The 19,272-nt window shown below is 42.4% G+C and overlaps 1 protein-coding gene across 1 annotated transcript in view; it reads right to left on the bottom strand.

The window, feature by feature from the left end:
- hs2st1a (heparan sulfate 2-O-sulfotransferase 1a) overlaps positions 1 to 19,272 on the bottom strand; it is a 39,418-nt gene that overhangs the window by 13,277 nt on the left and 6,869 nt on the right. The gene's annotated exons all lie outside the window — the stretch shown is intronic.

Genomic DNA, 19,272 nt, shown 5'->3' with positions numbered 1-19,272 from the left:
AGCAGTACCACTGAAAATGGTTTATTTTAACATGGAACAGGAAAATAAGGTCTGAAACATGTTGTGCCTATCTAAAACAAATCAAATAGTTGGCTTACTAGCTTCTACACGCTAAAGCAACTAAAATCTCTCACCATCAAAATACCTCATCAGTTAAATGCCATTTTACGTTTCATTACTATACGATACAGTATTTATTATCATTATAGTATTACTATTTTGGCGATTAGCTAAAATATAAATTATATTTGATGCAACTTTAGTTACATTTCCATGACTTTTCCAAAACCTTGGGAAAAATATTGTTTTCCATAACTTTTCCAGGGCCTGGAATTAGCATTTTGAATTTCCATGACTTTTCCAGGTTTTTAATGACCGTAAGAACCCTGTGTGTCCTTATTCTTGCCTGTTGGCGTCAGCTGATAGAGGTGGTATAGTGCTTTGCCTGTTTTATCTTGTTATGCACAATGTTGATTATTATCTCAGAACTAGCTAAATACATGGGTCTGGGGTAGAGATCTTCAGAATTGGTTTGGCAACCGCTATGTCATCATGTCTGGTCAATTCTCCGGCCTTAACTTCATAATAAACCATCAGTGTTTGAAACCAAGCTCCAGCTCTCCCTGTGTCTCTCTGAGTTTCGTCTCCATTGCTCCAGAAGTTTCAATCACATTGGTGACATAATGTGGTTCCTTATTAAACAACTTAGTTGAATACTCATTCTGATTGGTCAATTTGGACATTTCAGAGGTTGTTAATTCTCGCCAACAGGCTGCTGCTAAGGAGAACAGATCGTTGCTAAGGATGATCAAGTGACTTTGTGCAGTCATATCAATCTGCAGAAAGAAGTCTGATACATTTGACATCAGCTGTGGACAACAAACATTCATTTTCTCCGTCAGAAAACACCATGGAATACTTTTTGGATATTCATTTTTATATTTGTGGAGAGCACGACTCTTTGGATTCATGAAGGCTAAACTGTCCCATGTAAAGAGTCCAAGAGAAGGAAGGAGGTTGGTATGCAGTGGAAGGACTATTTTTTTCTTAGCGGAAGCAATACGATCATTTATAAATCAATTAAATCATTTTTTTGTATCAATATTGTCAATCAAGTCGTTGGTTTATTGGTTTATTTAGTAGGTAGCCGGGATAATGTGCAGCAAGGCGGTCATTAGTGAAAAATGATCCTGACACAAAGCGAAGGGATCTTGCATCAACATAAAGGCATCACCTTGGCACATTATCCTTTACCTGAAATAGTGATTGTTTGCGAATAGATTTCTTGCTGAACAAAACTTGTGTCATAATCCTTTGTTTTCCACAGAGCTTACTTTCTGCAGGTTTTTCTCCTGCTGTGAGCAACACTTAAAAAAAAAGAATATTCCCCAGTAATGTGTTTTTCCAGACAGTGTCCCTGTTACTCTGGATAATCCACAGACATCGCTGTCAACCGTTTCACTGGAACTACTTTCCATTAAAGAAACACTCAGCTGTCAGCGAGCTCTGCAGTTTATCAGGAAGTAATAGGACATTGTTTCTGAGAAGAGATCTCACTGGAGAATTTTAAATATACTGTTTCCAGCTGCGACAGTGTGTGTCCGCTATTGTTTTCAGCTCAAGTATGTGCATGTCAGCATGGGGAAATGTGCTCCTAAAGATCTCTACTTTGCTCCACTAGCCAATAGGTTTTGAGTACTTTGTCAGGAGTTAATATTTCTGTGGACAGATTTTGCAACTGTGTAGGATGCACTCACAAAACTTTTCAGATGTGTAGTAAATATCGAGATCGAGTGGTGCAGTGATGACGTATTTTTGTATGCCGACCCGGAAGTTAGCATCACAAAGGCTCCTTCGACAATAAGCAATTCGATTTCCTGATTGGATTTTGTTATTTGTAGAAAATAAGTGTTGTTGCAAAAACACATTTATGAAACTTAACACGTCTTGTTCAGAAGGAAAATCTCCACATATTAACACTACTTTATGGTTTTTGAAGAGTAAACGCAATCGGCAGAAATAAAAAGTTAATGCTAGGCCATAAATGAACTACATCGAGGTCACATGACTGCGCGTTACCACCACGTACCTAAAAGCATACTCGGCGTGATGACGTTTCCTGGTTCATTAAGTCACTTGTTAGTTAACCACCATTTTTTATGACACATGGGGATGTATTTTATGTTGTAGAACAAAACGTGAAAATCCCTTAAGAATGTGTTAATCACAGACCTTATTTTAGGCTTCTAACCAAAAACACATGCAAAAAAGCATTGACTTCAAGATGAGGAAACCTAAAGTAAGAAAATACTAACTCATTTCCGGGTTTTAGGACTCGTTCCTAAATCCTGGTGAGCATTGGCCAGATAACTCATAAACAGGATGGACAAGTTGGACAAAAGTTAGTTACATGGCTAGATATCATTAGAGGTAAATGAGATATTGTTTAATTGAGTGATTTGACTTTTTTTTTTAAATGGTGCCATCTACAGGAGAAAGTTCATTTTACTTTCCTGTGGCATAGAGACAAAAATGTAAGCCTTTGTGAATCGAAAAGAGTTTGCAGGGAAGGCTGGCAGTGTCAGATATGTTCAGAGGAGGTGGGGCAGAGTGAGAAAAAACCAGGGGCTACCGTGTCCCCAACTACAACGTCCTGAGCTATGCGAAGGGGCCACTTGTTAAAGACATGGTGTTTTGTGGACATTTTCCAACAAGCAACAAGGAGGCGAAGCGGGCACCGAGAGGGCTTCTTAGGCTTTGTAGAAGACGCCCTATTCATTGCGAGACTGAATGCACTTGGCACAGACCTTCATATCAGAGGGCGCCACACACACAAACTTAAGCTTAGCGCTCCCTTCTGAGGTCATTTAATTAGAGAACAAAGGCCTGAATTACTATGGCCACACAGCAGGCCTCCTCTCATTTCACATTTCCGTCCTCAAGCCCGTCTCCGTGCATTAAAAGCTAATTAGGAACCGTGAAGCCAACACGGGTCTTAAACATTGTGACAACTACAAGCCTATTACTTGGAGTTTCATTCAAAGTGAGAGACAGGAAGAAGACAGAGCGCCGGTAGTAGAACATATTTACTGAAGCAATTTCGCGGCTGATTAGACGCGTGCATTTGAAATCATCATTCATATTCGCCGGCAGATCTGCAAAAATGTGACAGGCAGTCATGTATTATTGCCGTCACGTCAGATCTGATGGGATAATAAAAGTGAGGGAGAGAAGATGATCCTTTCTCCAAGAGGCACATAAATCCATCATCGCTCCGATCCGCCAGTCGGAGCTCTCTGCCTCCGTGTGCTCCTGCTGAGAGGGTTAGCCCTTCCAAACGAAGCCTTGGGATAGGTGGGTAATAGAGATTGGCTATCAGCGGCAGACTGAGCTGCACGGCTTGTATGGTTCTGCTCGGATGGCGCTGGATTGCAAAATCAATGAAGGATGACAAGGAGGAGATCTAGGTTTTCTGCTGTATAAAAATGGAGTTAGTCTGCTGCTGCTGGTGCCTCTATAGAGTTTTGGATGCATGCTGCTGTTTGGCAGAACCAAGTTTGGGGGGACAGTTATGTCATCATTGCAGCACTCAGGAACATTTGATAAACCGTATGCGTCCGAATTTCTAACTACTCCAATTGAGTCTTAAAGGGGCCCTAATATGCTTTTTGGGGTTTTCCCTTTCCTGTAGTGTGTTATATAGGTTGTTGTGCATGTAAATGGTGCAAAAGCTAAAAGCCCTGTGTTCCCTCCAAAGTTTCGACATAGTGAAATCACTACATAAGAATCACGCATCTATTGGCTAGCGCTCCAACACATGTACGTTATAGGCTATGGGGCGGGACATCTCTAAGAGGTTGACCAATCACAACAGAGCCGGCCAGCTAACCAATCAGAGTAGACTGGGCTCTGGTTTCAGACAGAGGGTGAAAAGAGGTGCTGCAGCACAGGCAGTATGAGAAAAATAAAGAGCTTTTTGAACATTAAAGCATGGAAACATGTCAGAGTAGAGACACTAAGTACAAATATGAACTTGAAAATTTGCATTATAGGGCCCCTTTAAAATGTGTTGACTGGAGTGGAATAAAGTCAGGCCAATGGGATGACTCAGGCCTGATTTAACAGAGTAGAACCTGCTATGCTGTTGTTATTTAATTGATGAGAAGCAATATGAAACACGCTGTGAGGGGGAATGTAATCTGGTGTGCAGCTTTTTCAACGCCACCGGCAGCTGCAGAGGCCTGAAAGAGGAGACGGATAAACGAGCGCTTTCATTAAGTGATTGTGAAGGTGCACGGTACATTCAAAAACGCCTTTGGAGCTTTCAAACAAGCTCAGTATGTGAGCAGGAACATGCAAAACCACGCACACTGAAACATAACACTTTCTCCAAACTACACACCAATGCTTTTAGTCCAAATGGAGTATTTAATGGATTTGTTTTGGAAAATATATTTGAAGTAATGTGCAATTGTTTAGCTAGGATTATTTTTTAAACGGGTTAATTGCGGAAGCCGAGGCATTTTTCCCACAGGCTTTGACACACAAGTATGACATTGACACTCAATGAAAGGTCTCATTCACTCTGCTGTTCCTGCACAGTACAGCTGGGGAAGACACGAGAGGTGGCGAGGGTGGGGGGGAGAGAAGAAAGAAGGAGAGACGGGGGGGGGACAAGGAGTATGTCTGAGGAAAACTGGGACTGACGAAAATGTGGCCACCTAATCTAATTTCTTTCTCTAACAGCCAGGGCATGGCCGGATAAACCAATTTAGGGGGCCCAGGGTCAAAGTTTGCTGTTGGGATCCCATCGACCCCCCCCTGTGAATAAGGCTGACATTTAATTAACATATTAACTATTGTGTGAATATAATCCTTGTTTTCCATCTTATGTTCAAGGGTGTCTGGAGACACGTTTTTTACACTCCAACTATATTTTTGTTGCCTTACGTAAAGTGAAATCTGCAAAGAAAACGTTTCTTTATTACACACATTTCCTGATGCATATGTGTTTTGAAGCTGTATATACATTTATTGATCAAGGCTCCCAGTCTTGGAGCTCCCCTGTTTAACTACGGTACTTGCTACGTTGGCTATGGAAATAAAATCAATGAAACAATATATTCAAACACGTTTGATTTCTTTACATTGATCACATGAAAAGCTTTTTTGGTTAAGTACATTTCACCTCTCAGTTAGTCTGGTGAACGAAGGTTTGCCATCTGACGGAGACAAATGGGACTGCTCATGTCTGCTTACGTCCCACTTCCAATGATGGTTACCAGTAGCAGTCGTCTGGTTGACGTAAATGTACAGTACAGTTACAGTTTGCGAACAAAAAAACACTCCAGCTCCCGTGTCTTGCATCCCAGCTACTTGTGGAAAGTAAAAGAAAAATGTAGCAGTGGGCCGTGTAAACCGCCAAGTAAGCTGTACCATTGCAATGCATCCTTTTGCCTCCAAGTTCACATTAAAGGGCCCATGTCATGCTTTTCCGGTTATTACCCGTCCCCTTGTGTGTTATGAAGGTTTTTATGCATGTAAACGGTGTGCAGAGTCAAAACCCTCAAAGTACACCCTGTAGCGAGTAAAACTCTAACACAGAAAATACCTCCCCAAAACGCCTCGTTGGAGATACGTCATTGTCCATTTGATTCTTCCATTTCGGATATCATGCCGTACCCGGAACGAAATGGACCAATCCGCGGAGTCGTTACGTTAAGCCCCCGCTGATTAGTCCAAATTGACCAATCCACGGACTTCCTCACACACACACTCTAATGGGCAGGCAGCTCTGCTGTGCTGATTTCTCCTCCCTGGCTGCAGGCTGATAACAGACAGTTGGGATCGCGGCGAAATTCTCTCTGCAGACCCATTCTCACAGCGTTTATCAACCTTTTTCTTACTCAATATCAAGCCACACTTATTGTTTTTACTTCGGATGTGAGTTTGTGTGTGCTCAGGATGAGTTTGGCTGTGTTTGGCTGTGTATCCTAAACAAGGAAACAACACCTCCACGGAGCTCAGCGTGATTCACAACGTCCCGACCAATCAGAGCACACTGTGCTCACAGGGAGGGTGGGGGCTGGAGCTTTTGGAGCTACAACGAGCCGTTAAAGGCAGAGAGTGAAATTCAGTGAATACACGTAGTTTACAGAGATGCTGTATGAGAAACCAATGTGAGTTTGGAAAAATGCACAATATAAATCTATTCTAGTAGACCTCAACAATGGAATTATGATCAGTGGAAATGGCCATGACATGGGCCCTTTAAATACTGTGCACCCAGCAGACTGTACCTACAACTTATAGGATAGATAGATACAGTATATACTTCATTTATCCCATAATTGGGAAATGTTTTTGTTCCAGCAGCAGTGTCAAGCATTATGTTACGGTACATGAATGTCAATTGCCGACTCTCTTTTATTTAATCCAACAAAAATGTCCCATTTGCTTGATCCAGCTTCTCATATTTATGGATTTGTCGCTTTTCTCGATTTTATTGTTACTGGTATGTTGGATGGACGAAACAAGATGGCACCTTTTCATTTTTTTTACACAAATATATTGATTCATAGGTAAGAATCAAGTGAAACTGGGACTTTTGAGGCCTGTGGTGATCCCGTTAGTAATCCAACAATGACAGTCACTGAATAAATCACTATTGCTCACAAACAGTAAAGCACAGTAACACAGTCATGTTTTCTCTACAGGAAGATACTGTGAGTTCTTATTTGTCTGTCCTCTAGATTTATCATAAAAAGATGAGAGTCTGATGGGAATGCCAGAAATGGCGCTGAACAATTTATTAAAGTCAGACTGCATTATATAAGCCACAGAAAGGGTACACTGTTGAAATTCAAATGAACAGATGCACCCAGTGAGGTGAGCTAGTGAAATAAAGGGTCTGGCTACATTGCAGATTCTCGTAAATAACACGTTTCACAGTGACGTGATATTTCCTGCCCTGGACTTGGCACGGCTGCTTCGCGAGGCTCTATAAAAACAGGCTGGAGATGACTTTCACGGTAGTTAGAGCAGGAAAGGTGAGGAAAATACGGGATGGGGGCTGGTGGTGGGGGTGCGGGTAGCGCGCTGTTAAGGTTATGAGCCGGATTTTCCACCTGCGTCTTCCTGAGAGATGCTGCTGCTGTCTGGCCCTTAGAGTTCAACTTATTGAAAACAATCCGTGTGAAAAAAAATCTGAAAAAAGCCTGGAAAGGGGTTTTTCTCCCCCCTCCCTGACAAAGTAGCACGTTAAAAACAAGAGTGTTTTTGTCAGAGAATACCGACAAAGCATTCCTCATATATAGAGAAGAGACAAAACCTTGCCTTGTCTGTGCTGACAGATAACACTGTGCCGACAGTTTAGTGGTTAAGTGGTTTGGGGTATGGGTCTTGGGACCATAAGTACTCCATTGAGTGTCATTGAGGATGTCGAAACTTTAGAAATGACTTGTTTTTTGGGGGCTAGAAGTGGTCTGTCGCACGAAACGCCTCAAGTTTAAGTTTTACACAGAGTCAAGCTTTCCTTAAACTAATATCCTTTGTATATATCAACCTTAGGTCTTCTCATATTTAAGGTATTTGTCTGTGTCTTGGTCTTATACTTAAGGAATCCCTTGAAGTTATTTAAACTGTTGCAATAAAGCAACCAAAGGAAAAAGATAACATTATGCACCTCTGAATCTTCTGAAGCATGACATGGCCCGAATTTAGGGCGACAAAGAAAACATATTGCGACAAGAGGACGTGCCAATAGATACATTTAATTATAACAAGCAATTGATTTTACTCTGAGATTTGGATCATGCTATTTTATGCAGCCTACGTTCTTAAAGCCACTAGATATTAATGATTGCCCTGCGGTTTTACAGGAGTAGGATGAGATAGCAGTGCACTTGCCGAAAAGTGTCCAAGGTGAGAGAAGGCATTAATCAGGATTCAACCGCTCTTTGAATACGAAGATACATTTATTAACAGAAAATACATGAACATTTAACCCATGAATATACTGTTAGTTTGCAAAAAAGAAATCAAATACCAAACGTATAATCTTTTCTCCTCTGACCAGTTTCGTTTTATTGTCTTCTGCCATTTTATTTTTTTTACCATCTAAAGGCAAACTTTGTGAGACAGCCACCCCTGTAAAATCTTTCTAAATGCACTTAATGCCTTAACATTTGGGATTTGTGCAACACATTTACGTTAGGCCCTAAGCAAAGGTAAAATAAAGTCTTAAAGGGGACCTATCATGCAAAATGCACTTTTTGATGTCTTTCATACATAAATATGTGTCCCCGGTGTGTCAGGGAACTCACGCAGCGTCAGAAAATAAAACCCTCTCTCTTTTCCTCCGTACCCAAATCTCTAAAAACGGGGGTACCACGGAGCTGATCCAGATTTGCGTCCGATATGACGTAATATCTGAAATGTGGACCCACGGCACTATCAGAAAATTGCTATCAGAAACAATGCCCGACTGTTTTGGGACGTAATATGGTCGGTGTTTACATTAGCATCGCTAACACTCAGAGCTAACCTGTACTGGAGAGCATGTGTGTGAAGAAGCAGGAAATAAAAAGGAACTCACCTTGTGGTATAACCGGCAAGAGAGAAAGCCTTTGAGCTCCATACTGTTTCAGAAAGAATCCTTGATAATCCATGATATGGCGTTTCATCACGGCAGTATTTAGTTTTGACAGTAGCTGCCGGGTCCCGCATGAGCTCAGCCCCCTCCTTTTTAAAAAAAAAGCTTTATACCCAAAATCAGCACTTTTGAAACAGGAAGTGAAATAGAGGGATATGAGGCATGGCTAGAATGGGTGATCGGTTTGGTATTTTGAGCAAAACACTTCATAGACATGTTTTTTATATATATCTGAGACCTATGCTATTGCCTAAAAATAGCATGATAGGTGCACTTTAAGTGGCATACTTAAGGTGAAAAGTAAAGGTGTTTTGTGAAACACCTGTAAAAGCTTTGCAGCTGTTTATATGCTCTATTGAGCTCATGAACTACAGATGACAAAGAAGCTGTTTGATTAAACCCGAAGGAACACTAAATAATCTCCAGCCACATGTGGCCTATTTATAATTCCTATCTGAATGCAAGCCATGTCCCGACACTAACAACAACAATCCCAAATAGATGGAGATGATAAGCGTCATGGTTCAGCCTGCCACTTTCTCCCCTGATATGTCTCTCGGGCGATCGAAGCCCATAGTGCTGTCTGACAGGTGAGCCAATAATGTCTGGGAAAACAGAAAGAGTAAAGAGGCCATGTTCTGTCTGCTTCATCACAAACGGCCAGTCAGAAGAGATTATGGAGCAATTTACACAGATGGCAGATCCCATCATTCCCCTGCCTTGTTAAGTAATGGCGCATCTGATAGGTGGTGGAGGGGAGGGGGGAGATTGATTGGAACAGATCTCATCTTGGCACAGATTGTCAATGACTAAGCATTTGGGATTAGCCAACATTTTTGGTGGCATTTGCGCATCAAAGGGAGGAGAAATATCTGGGTAACTCATGTCAAGAGCAGAGTCATCAAATGCCATCCCGACAGGATCACCGCTAAATGTTCACAGCCTCATAAACGCTGCAGTCAAATCCGTGAGAAACTTGCTCAAAATAAGAGTATGCATATATAAATTAATGCGGAAATATCTCTCAGTTCTGCTCAGAACCCCCATGTCCTAATATAACAAAAAACAATGTTTGCATAACAGCGCGGATCTGGTTGCAAGCTTCAACCCAGATTTGCGATGTTCCCTCTCGGCCCTTCAACAGATAATTAATAATGCATGTATGGGAGTCCGGGGAGAACTCCACACTCTATTAAGACGGAGCAGACGACAGCTATTCATAGTTTTAATGATGAGTGGGAGGGACAGGTGAACGCCGCAGAGGATGTGTCCCACACTGAAACGTGCTGCAGAGTGAGAAGAACAGCGTTAGTTATACGGAACATCTCTGCGACGACACCACTGTTATCACTTCATCTCTTATCTGCTCATGTCTTTCATCTCCCGCTTCGCTGATTCCATTCTGTCATCTCATTATATTTAGTATCTGCAGGCCATGCATCCAGAGAGGATGCTGTACTGTGTTTGCCACCAGAGGATCGCTGTGGCAGGAAGAGCAGCCCCAACTCTCTCTGTGGATTCTGAGGGGGGGTGGATTTGGATCGTTCCTTGGTGCATACGGTCACATGAGGAAGTGAATCCACATCACTTGTCTTGTGGTGGTCAAACAATTCCCCTCACTTTTTCATATTTCTGTCTTCCTGATTTACTCACTTAAATCTCTTTTAGGTTACCATCCAGCCCCCATAATTAGAAGCTAGATTATTAGGTTAAAACATTTATTTTAACAGAGCCAGGGTAGGGAAAATGTTCAATATCATGGAACAAAAGTAGGAATATTCTCTGAGATTATAATTAAATATCTTTTAAAGAAAAACAATTCTTAGATATTAAAACCAATTTATGAGAAAACTTTTTTTAAATCATCACTAGATCATGATTTAATAATCTCAGATTATTTCGTTTTTTTCTCGTAAATTGTTGGTACTCGATCTTGGAATATAACCCCTTCCCCTAAACTCTGTAAAATGATAAGCCCTAATCTGCTGCTTTAAAGATGCAAAGGCTCTAAAATGATGTTTGATATGTTGTCTTTTTCTACGCCACGCTTGAAGGACTAATAAAAGAGGAACTTCACTTATTTGTCACCGGTTAATGTCTGTTAACAGTAGTAAATTATGAATAGTCTCTAAATCCTGCCATGCCAATTTGCACAATGTACTCTTTGAAAAAGACCATCGATATTAGTAGAGTTCCAAAAGCAGAAAAAGCTAGAACTGATAAAACTATAATAATACATATAAATTAGGGATCGACCGATATAGCTTTTTCAAGGCCGATACCGATACCGATTATTAGTAATCAAGGAGACCGATAACCGATATTTGGAACCGATATACATTTGCAGTAAAATCAGAAAATCTTGGTGTCAAAATGTAGAATAACACAACTTCTTTGAAATGCCTTTTTATGTTTAATGAACTTTTCAACATCTTAAAACTGGTTTCCTCTCTGTGACCCTGAGTAAAGTAAATGAAGTAAAAATAAAACAAAAACTACAAAAACTTGTTCTGAACTTCTGATATTTGAGTCTCACTCATTTAGTAGTCCCAATTCAGCAGCACCAGATTGTGGTGCAGAAAGCAGAGTTGCTGCGAGGCTCCACTAGCAGCCGTCACAGTCCCAGTCGTCCCAGCGCGTCACAGTTTCTCCGCTGCGAGACGCTACCCACCCCCCCCGCCCGGTCCCTTTGTAACTGGGAAACTGATAGAATTGGATCATAAGATAGGGGATTGGGATGTTTATTGAACTTCGGCTTTCAACTGATTTACCTTCGAAACACCGCTCACTGCTGCTGCTTGCCTCTGTCTGTGTCTGCGTTCTTCGCACCTGCCTGTAATCTGAGAAGGTCCTGCCTCTCTGGCTGGCTGCAGCCCGGAAAATCTTCAGTGTTGATTGACACTTCAGTAATAGCCTATCAGATAGCGCTGTGGGCGGGACATTGCTCGTGAACAGTGGTGACTGCAGCCAGAGAAACGGCCGCATCAGAGCCAAAGTTGTATCGGCAATTTGATTAAAAAAAAGGCCGATACCGATAATCTGTAAAATGCGGAATATCGGCCTCGATAATCGGCCAGGCCGATAATCGGTCGACCCCTAATATAAATAATAAAACATTATATACAAGACATTCATAATATTTCATTATAAATATCAATAAGATAGAAATGCAAAATGGCTTCAACATTCCGGCCCCCTGTACTTATCAAAAACGTAATTGCATATCAAATCTTGGCTTGTGGAGTTAAAAAAAATACTAAGATTACCAAAATGTTGTTATCATCTCAGTTCTTCTTGAGGCTAGCATCTGGAGACATAACACATGGAATCCCCCAACAAACCGTTGTAGCCCTAGGTGCATTGTGGGTAATGTAGGGAGTAGGTTTTGGTTAAAGAGGTTGTTATCTCTATGTTTTTATTGGTCTAATAAGATGCTACAAAATCAATTAAAGTTGTGTGTTTAAAATATGTCTGGTGGCTATAACACTACATTAAACCATATTACAGTCATGCTTACATAGCGACCAGTTTCATAAGGTTAATAAAACTGTGTAAATATAGCACTCAATCAACGTCAATTTTTTAAAAACAAGCAAAAATTGCCTCTTTTAAACGGCTGAAGGCTGTTTCACTATTTTCCAACATGTAATGGGCCAAATTGATGTATTCATCTCAAAAGTAAATGGCGGACTAATCAATGAAGAAAATAATTGTTCGTTTCAACCCTAATGAGGAAAGACATTAAACAATTTGATGCTTGTGCACATTTTAATTATGTTCCTTTAGAAGGGTTTATATGAGTTTATAGCAACCGTGAGAAAGAGCCAGTGTTTATTGTTCAATAAATCATGTCTGACTGTTACCCAATCTGTTTAATAAGGTCAGAATGTGCAGCTGTACTAATCCAGTGTATTGGATTGGTGCGCCATTAGTATTAGTGAGAGGCAGAGCAGGATAGATACAGACACTGGTCAAATAAAGAAAACTGTTAATCAATCATTCTTTCTGTGTAGCATTAATGAAAGTGTTTGAAGAAAAATGTGAAAACCACAGAGAAAGAGATGCAGACACATAAATCTACTGATCCTCAGTCGGCGGGGGACGGTCTGAGTGTGCGAGATGAATATTCAGCATCCGATTTTTCATTAATAAGGTCCTGCGCGCACACACACACAGAACTGTTTGCCGTGTACCTATTTGTATTCCGTCTAATGAACTTCAAGTTGAATTTGGGGCCATTTGGCGATGCTGCTCACACCATTCAGCAACACAGGGAGGAGGCACATGCAAAAGAGACAAAAGGATACAGAAAAGGAGGAAGACACTGAGAGGAAAGAGGTGGAGAAGTCTGTCAAGGACACAGGGGAACAGTCTAGTAGCACCAGATTAACTGTTAGTCCCTAGGGATGCCTGGTGTTACAGGAAAATCCAATCAAAAGTACTTTATTAATCCCAGAAGGGATTTAGGTTTTTGTGACAGTTGAACCATATTAAATAGATATTTATATGAGCATAAGTTGAAAATGTGCAATCAAAGTCCTTGGAGCCACATGGTGAAGACACGATGAAGAATCAGGCTCATGGTGAAGACACGATGAAGACTCAGGCTCATGGTGAAGACACGATGAAGAATCAGGCTCATGGTGAAGACACGATGAAGACTCAGGCTCATGGTGAAGACACGATGAAGAATCAGGCTCATGGTGAAGACTCAGGCTCATGATGAAGACATGATGAAGACTCAGGCTCATGATGAAGACATGATGAAGACTCAGGCTCATGATGAAGACATGATGAAGACTCAGGCTCATGATGAAGACATGATGAAGACTCAGGCTCATGGTGAAGACATGATGAAGACTCAGGCTCATGATGAAGACATGATGAAGACTCAGGCTCATGGTGAAGACATGATGAAGAATCAGGCTCATGGTGAAGACTCAGGCTCATGGTGAAGACTCAGGCTCATGGTGAAGACACGATGAAGAATCAGGCTCATGGTGAAGACACAGGCTCATGATGAAGACTCAGGCTCACGATGAAGACTCAGGCTCATGATGAAGACATGATGAAAACTCAGGCTCATGATGAAGACTCAGGCTCATGATGAAGACTCAGGCTCATGATGAAGACTCAGGCTCATGGTGAAGACACGATGAAGACTCGGGTTCATGGTGAAGACGAAAGTTGAGCCAGGTGATGAGGAAGAAGAAGGGCACGTCTTGAATACTTTTCTTTCCTCCTTTATCCCTGTGCTCTGATGAAACTGGTTGTAAAAATGCTGCAGGCTTGTTTTCTTCAATCCTCCTTTTTATTGAGCGGCTTTTGATTTTCCTAAGCTGGGGCTTTAAATATTTCTGTGTCGCAATGAAAATTAAATCATCTCTTTTATTTCTCCCTCCCTCCTCCTTTGATAGCACCTTATTTCTGAAGCCAGCAGCGGTTATTCTCCTTCCAGGTGCTCATCCGATGGGGTTAGTAAAACACAAGAGGGATTTGAATATCATAAAGGAAGCTGTTTACAACTATTGATCCAGAAAGAGCTGGATGAGAGTAATGTCATAATAAGTTATTATCATGCAAGAGGTTTATTAGCTCCTTGCTGTTTTTGCCCTTGTCAAAAGAGGAGCTGAATAATGTCGGAGAGAAACAGAAATCTTCTCACTCTACAGGGAAGAAGAGAGGAAAACAGACACCTGCCGTCACATGTTTTTACCCACAGGCTCCCATTATCTGTCAAACCAGGCTTGAACCAGGCACGGCCAGGTGTGAGCCCCAGAGAGTCTAATTTGATTTTGTAGTTTTTATTGCCCTTACAATGGAGTGTGGAGAATGAAAAACAGATTATTCCTGACGTCACATGGAAGGAAAAGTCACATCAGCAAAGCACTTGGGAACAATGAGCCTCATTCACCAACATCTTGTTTAGAAATGTATATACATGTATTTATAAGGGTTATCTTAATTTAGTTTATTGGGAAACGTCCTAAGAAAAGAAAAGTCTACCCAAGGTTCAAGGCGTTCAAGAATTGTTGTGTTTTTAAGCTGAATAACTTTGTTCTCATAGATTTATAACCATTCCACATGAAAGGATATGAGACGACAGGGCTTTGTGCACACAGAAATGTAATTAAAACGTCTAGAAAAATTAAAGGTGGGGTAGGTAATTTTGGAGAAACCAGCTCGAATTTGCTGGGATGCGCTAGAATTTGAAAATACACAGCCGGAAAAAAATCTGCCACTTCCTTACAGAGCCCCTCCTCCAACACACACGAACACGCACATGACCAATGAGGGCATGAGATAAGTTTGTGCACAGATGGAAGGCTGACAGGCAGGTAGGCCATCCAGTTATTTTAGCCAGGCCGGCTAAAATGATTGGTCGTGCTTTTTATGGCGCATTTCCACCATGGCGCGGAGCGCGGTTTAAGCGTGCCGTGTCGTGCCGGGCCCGTTTTTTGGTTGCGTTTCCACTATGCCTAGTTCCGGCCCGGGGCTACTTTTTCACCTTTTTTCTGGCCCGACAAAATCGTGGTTCTATCGGGACCAACAAACAGGGCTGAGTCGGGCTGAGTTTGCTAAACTAGAGGGGGATTTGTTGGCAAGGGGGCTACAACTACAACAAGATGAACATATTTGACCGTGATTTAATTGTAATACACGTTTCAAAATGATGCCGAACAACATACTGATACCGGTTAGTAAAAACCATGAATTAATGCTTTGACAAGTCTGCAGACAGACGGCAGGCGAAAAACCTTTTAAAATGCGCGTTGTCTAAATGGAGATCGGCTAAGCTAACGCAATATATGCTCCGACCGTCCACACTCACAACAACGGCCTATACAGACATAAATAAACCAGCGACTGTACTCGCCATGACACAGGCAGTCTGTGCTTTTGTCTAGTTTCTGAACAGATATGAGGAGCTGTGAGCTTGAGTGCTAACAGCTAACGGCTGATGTTGTTTTTCTGGGGTGCTCATTGAAGATGACGTCACGCCTACACTGCGTTACTATAGATACTACCCCAGTTCCTAAACTGTAATGGAAGCGCAGCATAAAGTGAGCCCGTCCTAACAAGGCATAACGAGGCCTAGCCATACCGAGCGAGGCTGTGTAGTGGAAATGCGCCATTACAGTACTACGGCTTCCACAGATGACATTTTAGCTTAGTTTTGACATTCTTCTCTTAAAGGTAGGGTAGGTAAGTTTGAGAAACCGGCTCGAGATACACTTTTTGTTATATTCCATGGAATGCTCTTAACATCCCGATAGCAATGAATATCTTAAGTGCTTTGACAAAAAATCCATAAAAACATTTCATCTGTGGAAGCCGTAATACTGTAAAAAGCACGACCAATCATTTTAGCCGGCCCGGCTAAAATAACTGGATGGCCTACCTGCCTGTCAGCCTTCCATCTGTGCACAAACTTATCTCGTGCCCTCATTGGTCATGTGCGCGTTCATGTGTGTTGGAGGAGGGGCTCTATAAGGAAGTGGCAGATTTTCTCCGGTTGTGTATTTTCAAATTCTAGCGATCTCGAGCCGGTTTCTCAAACTTACCTACCCTACCTTTAAGTATATTATATAAAACACAATAAAAGAAAGAATGAAAACGTATTACTTGTTTATACTACATGTGTAAGTGTAGTGGAGCTGAACATATCAGCACTCACATGTGCACAAGTGTTCTCTAGTGTGGGTCAATTCTGTTCTTACCTAGGTCATTAATAAGAAAACATTGGTGAAAGATGTCACTATCTTCATGAAAACGATTTGATATTGTTTAAGGAATATATTTTTTCTTCAGAGAGCATTTGGTAAATGAGGCCCATTGTTCACTCCTTTATCTCTGCAGGACCGTTTGCTGACACACGTCTCATTCATCACTCCAGCTCATATATAACTCTTCAGCCGTCAGTCAGAGCTCCACTTGTACCCGCGTCTTCACTCAATAGAATCTGGCCTGCAGTGTTTTGGTGACACTTGCTATTTGAAAGCCATTTCTCAGAGTCGAGTGGTCTGACACCACAGCCCAACAGTGACACGGGAAGAAATGAAGACGGACGCAAGACCGCAAGGAGGAGAAAGCATGTCTTGGGTGAAGATGATGGCCGTCTGAAGGGAGTGATGGGTGGGGGGTGTTCTTGTACAACAGCCTCCAATTACATCCAGGGTGTGAGACCGTCCAACACCCCGATTAGCCTGTCTGTCATCCTGCTGCAGCAGCAACCGGAGCCAGCGTGAAGTTTGCTGGCGTTCCACTTTACAGGGAACACAATCCCTCTCAGACAAAGTGCGCGCTCAGGGGCCATAAATCCTCGGCCCTAATCAAAGCCTGCTTCTAACAATACAGCAGAAGCCCAGTTTGACCATTAGCACTCAGCCTCCCTTCCTCCCACAACACATCCATTCCCGACACCTACGCCTATCTCCGCTGTGGGCTGCCCTCCATTAGCCGCTCAAATGGCATGTTTCATAGAGTGACTGAGCAGACAGGTCCAGGCGATAGACGCTACCGGCTGCTTATGGGAACAGATGCCAACGTGCAGAATGAAAGCAAATGACTCATGCACCCTTTAAACCCCGCAGGGAAGCTAAAAACAGCGATGTGGGTCAAAGGCAGAGGTCAAAGGGAATCTGAGTACCATGTCCACATACAGGATAACAAGAATCAGAATCAGAAACAGGTTTATTGCCCAGTGGGTTAACACATACAGGGAATTTGCCTTGGGTGTATATGGTGAATACATAAACATAGTTAAAGAAGAAGAATGTTGGTCATTTAAGGTTCAAGGTTCAACGAACATAGCTACAGTGTAGTTATGTAGATGAAAATCTTGGTGTCACAGGCTTCTCCAACAGTGCAACACAAAACACAGATAAACAGAAAAATATAGTGCAAGTAAATAGTAAATAGTAAATACAAGAAGAATAGTTTAAAAAAGTGAAATACTGAAATAGTGCAATAAGAGTCTATATACAAGTCATTGAAATATGATATATTAGGTAATAGATAAATAATGTTTAAAGTGGACCTATCATGCTATATTTGAATAATATATTGTAGGGCCATACCTATATAAAACATGTCGGTGAAGTTTTTTTTTCAAAATACCAAACAGATCATGCATTTTAGCCATGCTTCATTTCGCTCTATTTGCTGTATTCCAGCCCTGTTTTTGCAAGGGCTGATTCTGTGGCAAATGAGCTGCAGCTGACCACGCCGCCCTGCAAAGGAGGGGGGCGAGGCACGAGCGTCATGTTACCATGCTGTTACCATGCCACGGCAACCTCTCATTCCCCTGATAGGTGGAGAGTTGCCCATATAGGCGGAGCTCCTTGTTTCTGACGTCAGAGATATTTCAAATCTGTATCAGTCTGTATCAGATCCGTTGCAGCCCCGTTTTTAGAGATTTGGGTATGGAGGAAAAGAGAGAGGGTTGTGTTTTCTGACACTTGGTGAGTTCCCTGACACACCGGGGACACATATTCATGTATAAAAGACGTACATGTTTCCCACCCGCACTGCTTGGGGTCTGCCCGTCAGGAAGTTCAGGATCCAGTCACAGAGGGCGCTGTTGAGCCCGAGGTCTCTGAGCTTGATGACCAGCTTGGAGGGCACAATGGTATTGAAGGCTGAACTTTAATCAATGAACAGCATTCTCACATATGTGTTCCTCTGGTCTAGGTGTGAGAGGGCAGTGTGGATGGTGAGGGCTATGGCGTCGTCTGTGGACCTGTTTGCTCTGTAGGCAAACTGCAGGGGGTCCAGAGAGTCAGGGAGGGAGGAGGTGATGAAGGTTTTGACTAACCGCTCAAAGCACTTCATTATGATGGAAGTGAGTGCTACTGGGCGGTAGTCGTTGAGGCTGGTGATTTTTGTCTTTTTGGGTCCAGGAACGATGGTGGAGTGTTTGAAACATGTGGGGACTACAGACTGCAGCAGGGACCTGTTGAAGATGTCTGTGAACACCTCTGCCAGATGAACTGCACACACCCTTAGAACACGGCCAGGGAGGCCATCAGGTCCAGGAGCCTTGTGTGGGGTAACCCTTTTAAAGGATTTGCACACATCTGCCCTGTTTAAAACAAAAGGGCAGGGCTCCTGATCCTTCCGTACCTCCACAGCCTGGCTGCTCTCAAATCGTGCAAAAAAACTGTTCAGCTCATCTGGGAGAGATGCGCACGCAGACACTCCCGCAGCACCCCCCGCTGCTCCTTTGTAGTCAGTCATTGTCCTTAGTCCCGTCCACATGTTCCGGGTGTTACAGCCTTTGAAGTCAGATTCCACCTTGTCTTTGTATTGTCTCTTTGCGCTGCTGATTGCTCTCCGGAGTTCATACCTAGATTTCCTGAGCTCCTCCAAATCTCCAGCTCTGTGCGCGATAGTGTGCGCTTTCAACTTGCCACGCACCTTGCCGTTTATCCAGGGCTTTTGATTCTGGAATGTTTGTACAGAAACCTTCGGTACCACGTCATCGATGCATTTCCCAATGTAGCAGATGACCTGGCGGAAAATAGTGAATCCGTCAGGAACAATGGCGGAGTCCGGGATAGCGGCCGGGGTTTAGCCAAGTCTCGGTGAGAATGAACACGTTACAGTTCTTAATGTCC

This window comes from Trematomus bernacchii, unplaced genomic scaffold, assembly GCF_902827165.1.
Source record: "Trematomus bernacchii unplaced genomic scaffold, fTreBer1.1, whole genome shotgun sequence".
Classification (NCBI taxonomy): Eukaryota; Metazoa; Chordata; class Actinopteri; order Perciformes; family Nototheniidae; genus Trematomus; species Trematomus bernacchii.
The sequence above is the reverse complement of the archived record's forward strand: the minus strand, read 5'-3'. Positions and strand labels throughout refer to the sequence as shown.